Below are 18,391 nucleotides of genomic sequence, written 5' to 3'. Positions count from 1 at the left end.
CAGGGATGCCATTCTGAAAGCGGCCAGAGATATGAAAGATGTTACTGTTGATGGTCATCGTATATCATTTTTTCCAGACTTCTCAGCGGATATCCAAAAGAAACGTCTTCTATTCCAGGAGGTAAAGAGGAGATTGCGTACTTTCCAAATCCCATATTCGATGTAAAATCCTGAGAAGCTTCGAGTGGTCACCTTGGGGGAAACGCATTTCTTTGAGAACTCTAAGGACGCTGTGAGATGGCTTGACCGCAGCGAGCGTCGTATTCGAGATGCAGATGGATAGATGGTGGAACAGGATATGTTTGTCTTCATTGCACTATATACACAATATAGAATTATCGGAGTTTATATTCCGCCTCCCTTTAATTACGATGTACTTAGAAAGGTTTTGAATTTTACTGGCACTAGACCAGGTATACCGTTTGTTCTGCTAGGAGATTTTAATAATTATATACATAGACCCCTAGAAGAAGCCAGAATGCTGGCGAAACGTGCTTTGGGTGCATAGTACTTTTTAACCAACCTAGGTGAAATACAATGGCCTCCATACATACAGTATAACCGCTTGCGTGTAGCTAATTTCATCTCACATTGAAAGCTGACAGCTGCATCACAAGCGCACTAGCGAGGTCTCGCGAGAATTGTACGCAACCTCGCTCTAGGAGCAGAGCGAGACTCAGCGCTCATCTGCCACACGCCTGTGGACATTTCCCTGTTCCCTACACGGAACGGTCTCTCCTGCTTCTCCGCCCCATCAGCCACTTGGGACGCTGCTGCAGTAGCCCACCTGTTCAGGGGACAACTGGCTGGGCTAACTCCTGCAAGATTGCCTCGCTTCTCACATCCAGTCGGGTGGAGCTAGCCGTACCACCGCTCTGCTCATTTAGACGGAGCACATCAACTGTCTTGAACCTATACAGACAGTGCAGCTTAAGAAATGCGTGGCAGTAGCTCCATTGTGATTTTTCACAGTAATATATATTTTTGTTATACTCTTTACTGGCTCTTAGGTATGTGAGTTTGGGGGGTCACTCACACATACCCAATTGCACCAAGGTATTTTATATAATTTGTTTATTTAAACCAAAACAATAAAAGTTATTTATTAATCAGACCACATACCTATCCCTTCTCTCTACTTTTCCTCACAATCTACATAATAATTATATACATCCTTAGTGGGATAAATTTAATAATGATGGAGCAAGTGTGGATGGTCCTATAACTGCTTTTGGTTATTTTCTTCATGAGGTGATGCTGCTGGATTTATGGAGAATGAAACATATTCATGATAAACATTATTCCTGTTTTTCTAGCTCACAAAACAGCCTGTCCCGTATAGATCTTGGATTGGGCCCGGACACTGTAGCAAGAGTGATTGTAACTGTTGAATATTTACCTAAGGCACTCTCTGATCATTCTCCCCTATTGTTGGTTATATCTCTATCTCAACATACTAAAACTAATAGTACACTGCGGAGGTTGAATGCCTTTTGGTTAACTATTATAAATGTATCTGATGTGCTTAAGGTATTGACGGATTATTTTTCAGAAAATGTGGGCACGGCGAATACAGGAATGGTATGGAATACTATGAAAGCTACGCTGAGAGGGTGTTTGATTCAGTTAATAAGCAGGGTCAAATTGAAAACTAGAAAGTTGGGTGATACTCTTAGGGATAGGACAGACTGAGGCGACTCATGTTATGAATAACACCACTACGTCTTTGGCTGATTGGTGCGAGGCTCAGGAACTACTAAAAACGCATTTAATGGAAACTGCAAATAAGAGGATGTTTCAGAAACAGCGGTCTTATGCTGTAGGGGAGAAGGTGGGACATATGCTTGCTATGGTTGTGAGAGCACAGTATGGCCAAACATATATTGCAACAATACGAAATACGGAGGGGGTCTTGGCGGCTGGTAATGCAGAGATAGCAAATGTATTTAAATCTTACTGTGCTTCTCTATATAGTTCATGTGTCTGAGGCACAGCTAGAATCATACTTATCAGGTATTTCATTGCCACTTATATCTTCTATTGATAAAGAATTTTTGGAGACCCCATTACAGTTGGAGGAATTGCAGGAGGCGGTAGCATCTCTAGCTAATGGTAAGGCTCTGGGATCGGATGGCCTTCCGGTGGAAATTTTTAAAAAACTGGGTGTCATACTTTTGCCACATCTTCTAGATGTTTATACGTCAGCTGTTAGAGACCAGGGTTTACCTGACACTATGAGAGAGGCAGTGATTGTGGTTCTTTTGAAACCTGGTAAGGATCCTTTGCTTGCGGACGGTTATAGACCGATATCTCTATTGCCAGAAGACACTAAAATTATCGCTAAGGCCATAGCCGTTCGCCTCTCTAGGATCATCACAACGGTAATACATCCTGATCAAACTGGCTTTATGCTTAATAAATCTACAGCTATAAATCTCAGACGGCTATTTTTGAATGTACAACTTCCAGCTGATAACTCAGGTAGACGGGTGCTTTGTTCTTTGGCAAAAGCCTTCAATAGTGTTGAATGGGCATATTTATGGGCAGTACTTAAGAAAATGGGCTTTCGGGACTCGTTTATCTCATGGATTAAGATGCTGTATGATAGACTTGTGGCTAGACTTAGAGTGAATAACTTTATGACTGACACATTTCCACTGGGTAGAGGTACACAGCAGGGTTGCCCGCTTTCTCCATCACTTTTCGGCATAGCTATAGAGCGGTTAGTAGTTTTGATTCGGGGTTCAGTAGATATTGTCGGGTTCAGTCATGGAGAGCAGGAGGATAAACTAGCATTATACGCTGATGACGGTTTTTGGAGGATGATGCTGCTTCCCTGGATGCTGCCATGTCTGCTATTGGGGAGTTTGGTCAATACTCCGGATTGACCATTAACTGGTCCAAGTCTGTTCTGATGCGAGTGGATGATACACGCGCACAGGTGACATGTGAAGATCTCCCTATGAAGTGTGTTACATCCTTTAAATATCTAGGTGTGGAAATATCCATGAAAACGGAGGAGGACTTTAAAAAATTTAATTTTAATATAATTACTGACCCGGTTTAAACTTAAGCTGGATGTGTGGCATAAATTGTATCTCTCAGTGATTGGCAGATGTAACTTAATCAAAATGATATGGATGCCCCAATTGTTATATCTTTTACACAATGCACCTATATGGTTACCACAACATTTTTTTTTAAAAGGTCGACAGGTTATTTCGATCTCTCATTTGGAATACGGGGCATGCACGCATAAAGTTGGAATCGTCGAAGAGAGATAAGACGGACGGAGGTATGGCTGTTCCTAATCCTCGATTATACTAATTGGCTTCTCAGCTGCAGCATCTAAGAGGTTGGGATATTGATGATTCAGTAGATTTCAATAGGCTGTTGCTACAACAATTCTTATGTTCGGATTCCCTATATGAAGCGCTAGAGGCCCATAAATTTCAACAGCATACTAAAAAATATACAACGTAATATTTAATGCACAAACTATGGTGGTTTGTTAGAAATATGCAAGGTGTTACGGGATGTACACAATATACAGCTATTTGGGATACGCCTTGGTTATCTCATATGAATACTCGAACAGATTTTGCTTTGTGGAAGAACAAAGGGGTACGTAGAATAGACTAGTTGTTGGAAAATTAGGAACTGAAGTTCTTCTCATGTCTGCAATCAGAATTTGGTCTCCCTCATACTCAATTTTATAAATGTCTTCAGGTTCGTCATGCGTACGGATTGGAGAGTAGGACTACTGCTGTCACAGTAATGGACAATGTCCTGATAGGAGTTATTAGCAAGGCTAGTCACACCTCCGGCCTTATATCTCTTCTGTACAAAAGCCTTCTGACGAGGTTTCTAGGTGGATTTCCTTCCATGTTAAGGAGTAAAAGGGAAGGAGATCTTGGGCCTATAGAAGAAAGTCAGGGGGGGGGGGGGATATATTATCGCGGATTCCTAAATTATCTATGAATGAGGCACATCATATTTCTCATCTATTTCTGATACATTGGGTTTATAGCACACCAGTATTTCTGACTGAAATTGGCTTCAGGGACTCCCCCCGACTGTCCCAGATGTGGTGGGGAACCTGGCACGTTGATACATATGATGTGGCAATGTGTGCAGCTGCGACAGTTTTGGTCTGAGGTAGTGGACAATATTTCTTCTGTATAGCAGGTGTCGGTGGATGTGTTTTGGGGTATGTGGAGGATATCTCTGTTTCTGAACATGTCAACTTAGCTGTTGCCTGTATGTTATATGTGGCTAGGAAGCTTATTGCATAACATTGGTTGGATGATCGACCGCCTATGTTATCAGAATTTAGTAACAATGTCACATGGCTAACACTTATGGAAAAATATATTTACACGGCTAGGAATGCTAAACACACATTCGATAAAATATGGTCTTCAAGGGTGGAGAGACGAGGCCTGAATTCATCGCCTGATGCTGCGGCTGAGCTGCATTCTGGAATGTAATAGCCTTGTAGACAATGTGTGCTGCTAAGGGGGACCTGATTGGCCTATGGGGGATTTTGGTGATTATTTTATATATCTACTATGGATTTATATATGTTATGTAATGTATTTGGTGCTTTTATATGTGATAATATTGTGTATTCATGATCATACATACTCTGGAAGATGGGGGAGGGGGGAGTTTGTACTTTGGATGTGATGATGTATCACCAATGTTTTATTTTTGCTGAAAATAAAAAAAAAGTTACTTGATTTAAAAAAACTGTTTGTTAAAAAAAACGAAACTTTTTGTTTCACCACATTCTGGGAGGCATATTTTATTTTTTATTTTTTTTGGTCGATTGAGCGGTGAGGGCTTATTTTTTGCACGACAAACTGTCGTTTTTATTGGTGCCATTTTTTTTTACATACAACTTTTTGATTACTTATGATTTTTTTTAAAAAAAAGCTAAGGTGAAGAAAAACAGCGATTTTGGCGTTTTAAATTGTTGATTTTTTTACGGCGTCCCCAGTGCGAGTTAAATAATGGTATATTGTAATAGTTCAGACGTTTCCGGATGCAGCGATACCAATTTTGTTTATTTTTTACATTACTTTAAAGGAAACATGGGAAAGGTAGATTTTTTGGACTTTAAATATATTATATATTTTTTTCACCAATAACTTTTTTTTTTACGTTTTATTAGTTCCCCCTATGGGACTGGAACGAGCGATCATTAGATCGCTGGTACAATACACTGCAGTACTGATGTATTGCAGTATGTAATTTTTACAGGCTCCTGTAACAGTACGATCGCTGTTCCTGTCCGTTGGTCTCAAGTGTCAGCTGTAATGCACAGCGGACACCTGCAAAATATGGAGCGAGCGGAGCGCATGAGCCCGCTCCATATATAACCCCCCGCACCACGACATGCTATTAAGTCGTGGTGCGCGAAGGCGTTAATGAGCAGCGGATGGTGCAAAGTGAAAATTTACATTTTCCACTGATATGCCATTTTAATGCACAATATGTTGTGCCCAGTTTGTGCCACTGAAGACAAATACCTCATACAATGTTGAGCGGGTTCTCCCGGATATTAAATGTCATATGTGGATGTAAGCTGGTGTTTGGGCACGCTGTAGGGCTCAGAAGGGAGGGAGCACCATTTGGCTTTTGGAGTGCAGATTTTGCTTGGTAACTGTTCTGTTTGGGGTTTTACTGGTATTTCAGTTTAAAATGTGGGGGTATATGTAAGCTGGGCAGAGTACATCAGGGCATAATAAGAGGGTATAATCATGCGGTAAATAAATAATAATTCATAGATATGTGGCTGGTGTCGCACTGATAAATGGCGCCAGATCTTATCCACTTTTGGACACTCTGCACAATTTCTGTCGCTATATTCTGAGAGCCTTAACTTTTTTATTTTTTTCCACCGGAGCTGTGTGAGGGCTTATTTATTGCGGAACAATCTGTAGTTTTCATTGGTACAATTTTAGGGTACGTGACTTTTTTGGCAAGCAAAGTGACGAAAAAAAACCAACAAATTCTGACAATGTTTTTTGTCTCTCTTTTCTTTTTACAGTGTTAACCATGCGCTATAAATGACATTTTACTTTATTCTGCGGGTCGATACGATTACGGTGATACCATATGTATACAGTTTTCTTTATGTTTTGTGGCGTTTGCGCAATAAAATCACTTCTCGATAAAATTATTGATTTTTTGTGTCACCATATTCTGAGAGCCATAACTTTTTTATTTATCAGTCAAAATAACTGTGTAAGGGCTTGTTTTTTGCGGGACAGGATGTAGTTTTTATTGGTACTATTTTGGGGTACATGCGACTTTTTGATCACTTTTTATTTATATTTTGTGAGGGGTGATGACCAAAAAAAAAATAGTGATTCTGACATTGTTTTTTAATTAATTTTTTTGCGGTGTTCACCCTGCAGGAAAAAATTATATTATAGTTTTATAGTTTGGGTCATTACGAACGCGGTGATACCAAATGTGTGTACTTTTTTTTTTTTTTTTACATTTTCATTTTTTTCCTATAATAAAAGACTTCTTATAGGAAAGAACATTTTTTTTTGATTTGGTAACTTATTTTTACACTTTTAGAAAACATTTTTATAACTTTTTTTTTTTTTTTTACTTGGAGACCTGCAGCACTGATAGCTGCTATAATACATTACACTACCTAGGTAGTGTAACGTATTATAAACGGTCAGCGTGACGCTGAGTCACACTGACAGGAAGCCTAAGAGGATCGGCCTCCGGCTGCTACAACAAACTTTCCCTGTGATCACATCATCGGGACCTGAACCAATCAGGTCCCGATCATGTCTCCCGGACCAGAGGCAGGGATTAACAGTGCGATCTGGGTGTCAGCGCTACTCTGAGACACCCGGATCGCACTTTTAACACCCACCGTAAATTCACGTTGGCACTGCACAGAGCCCAGCAAACACCGATGTGAATTTACTGTGGCGGTCGGGAAGCGGTTAAGATATTAAAATGCCTTATTTTGTAATAACTTTTGTCCGTTTTTTTGAATAAATAACCATCCTGAGACAACTTGTTAAAGTGCAACATTTCTGTACTGAAAGCTGATCACGCTCCTGCTAATCTGAAGGGAAGTGGTCACCTTAAAAGGTGTTTTCCGAGTTATTAAACAAATTAACCTAAGTAGGAGGGATGCATTGAAAAAAAGAGCCATTACTCACATCACAGATCTTCAGCGTTCCAGCCCTGCCGCTTCGGTCCTCCCCACTGCTGTTTATTGACATGCCTGCAGCAATAACATGCTTGTATACACACATGATCGCTGCAGCCAATTATTGGTCTCAGTGGGTATACAGCACAGGATCACTGATGTCAGTAAACGGCTGCTGTAATAAAGTGAATATACCGGCACGTCATCGCTGCAGCCATCTGTGAGGCATTTAAAGAGGCTCTGTCACCAGATTTTGCAACCCCTATCTGCTATTGCAGCAGATAGGCGCTGCAATGTAGATTACAGTAACGTTTTTATTTTTAAAAAACGAGCATTTTTGGCCAAGTTATGACCATTTTTGTAATTATGCAAATGAGGCTTGCAAAAGTCCAAGTGGGTGTGTTTAAAAGTACAAGTCCAAGTGGGTGTGTATTATGTGCGTACATCGGGGCGTTTTTAATACTTTCACTAGCTGGGCGCTCTGATGAGAAGTAACATCCTCTTCTCTTCAGAACGCCCAGCTTGTGACAGTGCAGATCTGTGACGTCACTCACAGGTCCTGCATCGTGACGGCCACATCGGCAGCAGAGGCTACAGTTGATTCTGCAGCAGCATCATCGTTTGCAGGTAAGATCGACTTACCTGCAAACGCTGATGCTGCTGCAGAATCAACTGTAGCCTCTGGTGCCTATGTGGCCGTCACGATGCAGGACCTGTGAGTGACGTCACAGATCTGCACTGTCACAAGCTGGGCGTTCTGAAGAGAAGAGGATGTTACTTCTCATCAGAGCGCCCAGCTAGTGAAAGTATTAAAAACGCCCCGATGTACGCACATAATACACACCCACTTGGACTTGTACTTTTAAACACACCCACTTGGACTTTTGCAAGCCTCATTTGCATAACTACAAAAATGGTCATAACTTGGCCAAAAATGCTCGTTTTTTAAAAATAAAAACGTTACTGTAATCTACATTGCAGCGCCTATCTGCTGCAATAGCAGATAGGGGTTGCAAAATCTGGTGACAGAGCCTCTTTAAGGTATCCACTTCATTCCAGATTAGCAGGAGTGTGATAAGCTTTCAGGACAGAAATGTTGCACTTTAAAAAGTTGTCTCAGGACGGTTATTAATTAAAAGAAAAAAACAGACAAAAGTGATTACGGAATAAGGCATTTTATGGTTTGAAAAGACTCCCAGATAAGTTTTTTTGTACACACTGTAAAATCTCTTTCTTGTTGCATTCATTGGGGGAGACAGCACCATGGGTATAGGCCCTTGCCACTAGGAGACTGACCCTAGGAAGGAAAGTTTTTGCATCGCCCATGAAGGCCCTACCCTTCCCTCAGACACCGGTTAAATCAGTTTTTACAGAAAGTAGTAAGAGAAGATAAAAAACAAACAACTTGCCCATGGTCCTGGGAGAAAAAACAACCAAACACTTAGAGCAACAGGTCCCAGGCTTGGAACAACAAAAGAGGGCGGGATCTGTGTCCCCAATCAATATAGGAAAAATTATTTTACAGCGACTACAAAAATCCTATTTTCTCATTCAGATAATTGGGAGACACAGCACCAACAGCCCTTGTGGAATGAGCAGTGACCTAAAGGGGAAGAACTTTACCCTTGACTGATAGGCGTTTCAAATCAAAGACCGGATCCAACACACAACAGTGGCATTAGACGCGGTTAAAACCTTGCGTGGCCTTTCAGGAACAACAAAAAGAGAATTGGTGCAACAAAACTACTATCGCAGTTAATGGATGTGGGCTGATTTCACCATACCAAGGCAATACAAAACCCGATCCCCCAAATAAGATCGGAAAGGGCAGAAGGGAGGACAATGATATGTGTGGTCAAGGCTATCTTCGAGAGGATGGGACAGGCCAGAAAAATCACTTTATGCCTATAGATTATCAAAAAGGCAACATACAAAGTAGGGCAGCTAGTTCAAAAATCCGCCTGACAAAAGGAACGGCTTCCAGGAAGGAAACCTTTCAGGAAGGTAGATGAAGCGACACATCCTTCAAGGGTTCAAAGGGAGCAACCACAAAAGCCCCAGTACCAAATGGAGATTTTCATTTTAATGCTCAGAGGGCTGCCAGAATGCAGGGACATCATGAGCCACTCCTTGCAGGAAAATCTTCACTTAAAAATGAAGGTCCAAAGCCCACTGAAAAAGGATGGACAGAGAAGAAATCTGACCGTTAAAGGAGTTATCCAGTCATTAAAAATTCACTTCAATATGAGAAAAGGCTGCAATACCTGTGAACCGCTGGTACTTCCGTGTCGACGATTCAGTGAGCAAGCAGAAATCAAGGGGAAGCAGCGCGTGTACCAGCACTTCAACCCCTTCAAAACAGCTGATCAGGGGGATGTTCAGTTATTGATTGCCTATCCTGAGGATAAGCCATTTAGGTAAAAAACACTACCCAAAAACAAAAAAACATGAAAAGGAAATCTCGTGACTTTGTGGAGGTCTACGGAAAATCCAATTACCGGCAAGAGTAATTTTCATATTTTCCTGGCACCTTCACAACAGAATTTATAGGTGGAAAAACTGAGTATTTAAAATTTAGGGAGGGACAACTGTCTAAAGGATTTAACGCCCAAATGACTAGTCCTTGTCAGACAAAATATCTAATTTGTAATGTTTAAAGAAGATTAAGGGGTTAGCCCAGGTAGATGCCCGACAAATCTGATCAATAGAAGTGGAAGCCCCTTCAGCTCATGAGATGAAAACTGCTCCAGTAGAATGTGCTTTTAATCCCAACGGGGGCGATACATATTTGTTCTGTAACAAGTAGAAATGGTCATCTTAATCCATTCGGCGATAGTGGATTTACTTGCAGCCATTCTTTTGTTCTTGCCCTGAAATTGGACAAGGAGGTGGTCAGTCTTCCTAAAGTCAGTGACTCTTTCTAGGTAACCCGGAACACATCTTCTGACATCTAAATGATGGTATTTTTGCTCCTTGCTGGAAGAAGGATTAGGGAAAAAAGGAAGGAAATGAGAAATGGTGTCTTAAGATGATTCTGTCACTGAAAACTATAAATTATGGCGCTTTATAGGAAAAAGCATGCAATTCTCCAACTCTTCTGGCTGTTATTGCTAGAAAAAAGATGGTTTTAAATAGTTAGAAGCCTGAGAGAGATGTCAGATATAGGTTCAAAGGAAGCATTTGAGAGTACTGACAGTACTTGGTTTAAGTCCCTGGGGGGTAACAAAGAATGGACCACTGGACATAGACCTTCAGATGCCTTTATGAACCTTCTGACAAAGGAGTTCTCAGCTAATTTACAATCCAAAACGGCATTTAGAGCTGATATATGCACTTTAAGAGTTCCGATTTTTAGGACCCTTTCTAGACCCTTTTGTAAAAAGTCTAATATTAATGAAATGCTAGGTTTAGAAAAACTAGCCCATTTATGGGGAGAAAAAGAGATAAATTGCTTTCTAACTCTTGGAAGTGATTTTCTTCCTGTTTTTTTGACATAGTTGAAATAACACCTTTAGAGATCCCCATAATTCTTAGGATCCTACGTTCAACATCCAAGCCGTCCGTCGAAGGATGTTCGCATGACCAACCGGCCCTTGAGATAGAACATCCGGTAAAGAAGGGAGAGGCCAGTAATTCCCTGCTGCCAGCTGTCCAGGCGGACAATCTGCAACAATTCTGATATACAGAACTGATAAAAACAATTCTGATATGTGTGAATGTAGCGAAAGGAGATGAAACAACAATCTAATGTGCAAGGGAATAGCTTGGCTACTCCCTCAACAACTCGCAGCCTCTAATCTACGTCAATCTTTGTTTCCACGTGAGATAGGTGGGGAAAGAGGTGTCTGCTAGACGCTTGCCACCATTAAAATAACACACCGTAGGCGCCGAGCTAAATGTGTATGTTTAATGGTACAATCACCGAACACTATTCTGCCCACTGCGGCATGTGGCATGTTTTTGGAGTTAGTGGTATTTTTATACATATGGAGCTAGAACTTCAAAAACACTTCAAACTGCAGACTTTTTTTTACATGTGGTTTAAAACGCAGAACAAAAACCCTGTCTAAAGAAAATCTTGCACCATGTCAGAGGCTTTATAATGTTAAAAGATACGCACAGGTTATATGTATTTTTTTTTTTTATATACACCTCTTGTTCTTGAGCAGCGCTCAAGTCTGTACATGACATGGTGTAGACTAAGAATCCCCACCGCAAGTCAATTTCCACACGTGTTTTCTGCGGATTTATTCTGTAGCGTGTGAATGAGATTTGTATAAATCTAATCCATTTTGCTGCTACTGTAACAAGCTGCATACATTTCCACAGCATTTCTGTCCCATGTGCAGGAGGCCCTTCAGTTCTAGCACCAGTAGAAGAAAATTATCAAATGCAACTTTGGGTTGTCATCTCAAAGAGGTTTCACTGTAGTTGATTGACCAACACAAAGACTGTTGTTCGTGTATAGTCACGAAAAGGTCAAAAAGTCCCACGTTAAAAGGGCATGAAAGCAACCCTTGTCCAGATAGAGATAGATAGAGAGCGAGAGAGAAAAACTGTGACTTGATGTTCTCTTTTGAAGCGAAGAGGTCTAGATCTGCCCTCCCCAATCTGTCGTATTGTCAGTAGTTGAGAGCTTGGTCTCCAAGGGACTCCTCTCTGGAGATGAACGGATATTAGCCACCAGTTTAGAGATAATCTTACCCTTGAAGGAACTTTGACTCTCCTGTCCAGGAAGGATTTGTTCTTGTCCCAAACAGAGAGGAGAAACCGCTGCAAGGGTTGATGGGCTTGTGCCCAGAGGACTGCTGGAATCGTTAAGGTTGGGAGGCCCAAGATAATCATAATCTCTCAAATGAAGTGATATAGTCTTCTGTAAAAATAAATTTTCAATGGGATGGAAATTTGTATTTCTTCTGGAAGGTACAAGGTCATTCTCAGCGAGTCGAGGAGGACCCCTAGAAATCGCTTTTTCTGGTTTGGGAAGAGGTCCAATTTTCTGTGATTTATCAACCAGCCTAGAGAAGAGAAAGCTTAAAGGACGCGTTTCAGATCTAGAAGCAGTTGTGAAGCTGATGGGGCTGAGATAAGGAAGTCATCCGGATAAGGAATTATCTGGACACCATTTAGATGAAGAAAATAGGTAACCTCTGCCATTACCTTTGTAAAAATTCTTGGTGCTGCACAGAGCCTGAACGGAAGAGCTTGGAATTGAAAATGATAAATCGTGTTGCTGAAAAACAAGGCCGTCCATAGGAACATCTGAGATTCTGAATTAAAATGTGGTGGTAGGTGCCGGTCAATTCCAGTGTAACCATATGACCTGAAGATAGACTGTGGATTTTATGGTCTCCATCTTGAATTGTGTGGGTGTGTTAAATAACGGTTGAGGGCTTTTAGATTTATTATGGCTCTTGCGGAGCCATCTCTTTTCTTGACGAGAAATACAGGAGAATAAAACCCCAGACCACCTTCCCATTTTGGAACCTGAGTGATGACTTGCTTAAAGAAGTTACATTTATTTTTCTAAACAGATCTGAATTTCTGGGGAAAGACGATTCATAGACCGGAATAATTGTGGAAGAGAGGAAAGGAATTCTAGCTGGTAGCCATGATAAATTATGTTTAGAACAAAAAGGGAAAGGTGAGATGTTTTCAGGCTACTAAAAATGTTTTTAACCTGCCCCCTACCGGACATCTAGCATCACTGTGGAAGTTCACTACACTGCCTGTTGAACAGAAATGTTTTTCCCTTGCCTCTGTAAGGCTGAAGTTTAAGATGATTCCTGCTTCCTCTTATAATCTTGCTTCCTCCATAACTATTCTTTTTTTGGTTACGAAAGGATCTCCGTTGCTGAAAGAATTTCTGATCTACTGGGAACTTCTTTTTCTTTTCTGCCGCCTTTTCTAGGACGTCATCTAATCAAGATCAAAATAGACTGTCTCCTTCACAAGGAATTCCTACTAGTTTATTCTTAGAACGAGGATCCCCTGACCAGATCCTTAACCAGGTGGACCTTCGTGCTGCGTTAGACAATGAGGCGGATCTAGCGGACAGTTTAAATCTGCTGAGGCATCTGCTAGGTAGTTGGCAGCTATTTTCAACATGGGTAAGGATGAGATGTTGTCTTCCCTGGGGGTACCAGCAGCAAGATGGCTTCCCAGTTGATCGATGCAGACAGAAAGAGACCTCGCAGTACAAGTAGCTGAGATCCCAGGCCTAAACATCGCTGTGGAAGCTTCCCACATTCTTTTTAGAAGAGCTTCTGCTTTTTTTATCCATGGGGTCAGTGAGTAGTCCCATGTCCTCAAATGGTAGTGAGGATTTCTTGGAGATACCTGCTACAGGGGCATCTACTTTGGGAACTTTGTCCCGGAGTTCCGAATCTTCTTCAGCAAAGGGATATTTGAAGGAGTCAGAAGCTATTCTTTTTTTCAAGATCCTTCCATTCTTTAGATAAGTTTCTGAACGTTCTTATGTACAGGAAACACTAGTTTTCTCTTCTCTCCCAGGCCCTGGAACATCTGATCCTGAATGGAAAGAGGTTCTTTAGTATCCTCTATATTCATGGTAGCCCGAATGGCTTTAAGACAACACTCTATCTTCTATGAAACTGCAGGGCATACCGGTAGTGTAATCTGATAAATCTGAATCAATCTGGGACTGAACTTCCCCCTCATCAGTGTCTGAAAATATAGGAGCTGTAGAGAGTATAGAAGGTTGATGACTGCTAGAAGTAGTGGGCCTGGGAGAACAAGCATCTATTTGAAGAGAAACAGCGGATCTAACTTTCTCTTTATGAATAGATTTTACACTATCCAAAAAAAAAAAAAAAAGACGGTGCATCATCCACCACTAATTTATGAACGCATTTAGAGCATAATGCAATCTTATAAGAGGACAGTGACTTCTTACAAACTCCACATTTCTTAACAGGCCGCTTAGGCAGAGCAGTTTCTTTAAATAAAAGCACAAATAAGTGTCATATTGAGGTAAACTTAGGCGATAGGAAGAGGTCACTAGTAAAACAACATAAGCCTCCAACCTAGTGAAGGGAGAAGTATACGGAGGAGAAGGAACATACCGGGGCACTACATCAGAAGGAACCGACATGGTTGAGAAGACGCTGGAATACACTTAGCAGCAGTCTTTTTATTTTGAATTCTGGCGCCCAATCCATTTGGCTCCGCCCCCTGGCTGTTCCGGCCAATCACCGATCTCCTCCGGATATCAGCGTCATGACGCCGACATTCTCATGCCTGTGCATGTGTGCATTATAGCCACATCACAAGGCACCATGTGACCGAAATGCTGAGACCCAGGAGGAGGAGAGGGATTCCCGACCAAAGGAATCCCCGTCTGCCGAGGTGCGTCTGTGCCTGATCCAGGTTCCTGCACAGGAAGGAACCGGGCCCAGGGCTGCCTCCAGCGGAGGACTTTCACTAAAGAGTGTGGTGGAAGCCCGTAAGCCGCCCACGACCCCGCTCACTGTACCATACCTCCGGACCCCACCATTGGTGTGGACCGGGCAGAGATAAGGCTGGGCGAGTAAAAAATTTGTTTCCTGCTCTTCCACAATGGCTGGAGACAGCCATGCTTCCCAGTGAAACAACTGGATAAGGTATGGAGGAGGGGCCTTTTATTTCTGTGTACATGTCGTTTCCTGTCCTTCAAAAGGTGGGGAATCCTCCTACGAGTGGCGTTGTGGAGGTGCCAGGAAAAGAAGGCTAAAGAGGGATTTTTTTGGAAGCCTGGTCGGCTGCCCAAGATTTCAGATGAATAAAAAGCTGGATGACAAACAAATTAGTTGATGCGGCTGATTTAAGGGAAGCATCAAAGAGAAACTTTGAAGAATGAGTCACTTGAGATGCGAGAGCAGTCAAATCCTGATGTGGCACTCCAAGATACGGAGGTGCAGCAGTTTACTACAAACCGAAGCTTCAAGCACTAGAGCAAGCGTAATCTCGCGAGATCTCGCTGTAAAATGACAGGTTACAGCGAGATTACGCTTTGCTCTGCTGTAAGTACCACAGAAACGTTAACAAAGTGCCGGAATTGTGAATAGACATCCCGTCCTGGCTGGAAGGAATGTCTATTCACTGTCTAAACACTTCAGTAATGTTAATATGTCAGTATAAGACAGCACATAGTGAATAACGCAGTGTCACTATGCGCTGAATAAATGAATGGAGAGAAGTACATGACGCTAATTGGTCACGATTCGTCAGCGTCATACACTTCTCTCCACAACGCCGACTTGATCTAAAGTAAAAACACGCCCAGTTGGGCATTAAAGTAATTAGCATAAAGCTAAAATCGCTCCTAATAAAATAGATTGTTTTTCTAAATAAAAAGCACTGCTGTCATCTACATTATAGTGCCCATCTCCTTATGTAAGAGTTAGGGCACTTATAATGTGGTGACAGAGTCTCTTTAAAGGCAACAGTGAGGAGACAGAGCAGTACAGCTCCTATCTGTAACTATACAGAAGTTGAGCCATCCGGTCAGTGTATTTACAAGCTGGACGGAAGGAGGAGCACCACAGTTTGTGAAACCACTTGCTCTGCCTGTAGATGCTGAGAATCTGCATAAAGGGATTGTCAAGGATTAGGGTAAAGCTTTTTTTTTTACTGCACCAACTTTTTGTGTGCGCCCTGCGGCCACTGAGTGCGGAGTCTATAATTAGCCTCAGTGGTAATTTGCTGACACATGTTTTTTGTTTTGTGAATTTAATGGTGGCCCAGATTAATGTTTACGCCCAGCAATTATTAGCCCAAAACCCCACGTCATCATTTGCTAGGTGGACCCCCATAGAGGCAGCGGAGATTATTATATTTTGGGCCCTTGTGCCAAATATGGGCCTAGTAAAAAAAGCTGGCGATTAGCCAATCCTGGAGTATGGACACTTTATACAGAACCCCATTTTACCGCATGGCAATGCCCCGGACACGTTCTGAAATAAATAATTCAGAAATTTTTGCATTATAATGATAATGTACAGTGCCCGCCCTGTGATGACCCCACATATGACCGCCTATTTAAAATTAGGCCAGTCAATCATTTCTGAACCAAATTTCAAGAAGTTTATTTCGCCGAAAAAAACTTTGCAACAGACGAGTCGGTTGTATATTTGTGTACATGCTGTGCGAGAGCAGCCCAGGGTACACCTACAGGTTTAGGGATTATGAAGGGAAGGACACCAGGATAAAACCTCCAGAATGCCCCCCCCCCCCCGCGTCCTGGGAGTTAGTGGGAAAATAGTGTGGGATTTCATGCACCCACTGCTGGACCAGGATTATCACCTTTATGTGGATAGCTTCTACACCAGCATCCCATTATTTAAATGCCTCTCCACCAGAAGTACTGCAACATGCGGCACCGAATGCAAAAACCAGAAAGGCCTCTCAAACTCTATTAGAGAAACTCCTAAGAAAGGGAGAAAGCAGGGCACTAAACAGCAGGCACATGTTGCTGGCCCAGTATAAGGACAAGAGGGATGTCCTTATGTTGACCACAATACACGGTAGAGGGAGCACCCCTGACGCTGTCCGAGGTAGCACAACAATGACCGCCAAGCCAGATTGCATCCTAAGATATAAGAAGTACATGGGAGGGGTTGATCTCTCTGATCAAGTACTGAAGCCGTACAGTGCCATGCGGAAAACAAAGGTGTGATACAAAAAAGCTGGTCGTGCACATGGTAAAGATGGCGTTGCATATCTCTCGCTATACCAATGTGCAGGCCGAACAGGGACATTTCTCCAGTTTCAAGAGGCGGTGATCAAGGCCCTTGTATTTGGGAACTAGGAATGGGAGGGCCCCAGTACTTCTAGAAGCGATGGTCCACTTATTGTACCAGGGCAACACTTTCCCAGCGAAATCCCCTCCACTGGTAAAAACGGAAGGACCCAAAAAAAATGCAAAGTGCGTTAAAAAGGTGGAATACAAGACACAACTTATTCCGTAACCTGCCCCAGAAAAACCTGGCGTGTGTATAAAGGAGTGCTTCAAAGTATATCACACATCAGTGGATTTTTAATTGAATCATTTATTTAAATGCTCACTATACCCCTAGATAAAGTCCTTGAGAGGTGTAGTTTCCCAAATGGAGTCACTTTTGGGAGATTTCCACGGTTTTGGCCACTCAAGAACTTTGCAAACGCAACATGGCCTCCTCAAACCATTCCAGCTAAATTTGAACTCTAAATGGCGCTCCTTCCCTTCTGAGCCCTGCCGTGTGTCCAAACGGCCATTTATGACCACATATTGGGTATTGTTGTACTCGGGAGAAACTGCTCTACAAATGTTGGGGTGCTTTTTGGCCTTTAGTTCTTGTGCAAATTAAAAAAAACTGAGCTAAACCTACATTTTATTGGAAAAAAAGCTGATTTTTTTCACGGACTAATTCCAGTCATTTCTGCAAAAAAACTGTGGGGTGAAAATGCTCACTATACCCCTAAATTTCCTTGAGGGGTGGAGTTTCCAAAATGGGGTCACTAGTGTGTGTGTAGGGGGGTTTCCTTTGTTTTGGTACCACAAGACTTCTTCAAACCGGACATGGTGCATAAAATATAATCTATGGCCACATGTGGGATATTCCTAAAAACAGCAGAATCTGGGCAATAAATATGTAGTTGCGTTTCTCTGGTAAAACTTTCTGTGTTACAGAAAAAAAATGGATTAAAAATTAATTTCTGCAAAAAAAAAAAAAAAAAAATTAAGTTTGTCAATTTTACCTCTACATTCCTTTAATTCTTGTGAAACGATTAAAGAGTTTAGAAACTTTCTAAATGCCGTTTTGAATACTTTGAGGGGTGCAGTTTTTTTAAAATGGGGTGATTTATGGGGCTCTCAAAGCCACTTCAGAACTGAACCCTGTCAAAATAGCAAATAGATACTGAATTTATCGACCGAATTTTACCAGTAACATAGAGTCCAATGTGTCACGAGAAAACAAAGAATCGCTTGGATAAGTAAAAGCATTCCAAAGTTAATACCACAAAGTGAGATATGTCAAATTTGAAAAATGAGGCTGTCAGGAAGGTCAAAAGTGGTTGCAGCGGGAAGGGGTTAAACTTTCAAACAAATTCAGACAGCCGCAAGATACATTCCTGCCATAAAATGCACTTTAAGATAAAACTTCTGCTTGTTAGTGTCATATTGGTTTCATACTGACTGCTCTAAGTCAGCAATAGGACATA

The 18,391-nt window shown here is 41.8% G+C and overlaps 1 protein-coding gene across 2 annotated transcripts in view; it reads right to left on the bottom strand.

The window, feature by feature from the left end:
* The window catches only part of HMGXB4 (HMG-box containing 4), a 58,638-nt gene that overhangs the window by 10,143 nt on the left and 30,104 nt on the right, over nt 1-18,391 (bottom strand). The window lies entirely within an intron of this gene.

Source organism: Rhinoderma darwinii, chromosome 7 (genome assembly GCF_050947455.1).
Source record: "Rhinoderma darwinii isolate aRhiDar2 chromosome 7, aRhiDar2.hap1, whole genome shotgun sequence".
In the NCBI taxonomy this organism is placed as follows: domain Eukaryota; kingdom Metazoa; phylum Chordata; class Amphibia; order Anura; family Rhinodermatidae; genus Rhinoderma; species Rhinoderma darwinii.
This window is presented reverse-complemented; position numbering and strand designations above follow the sequence as displayed.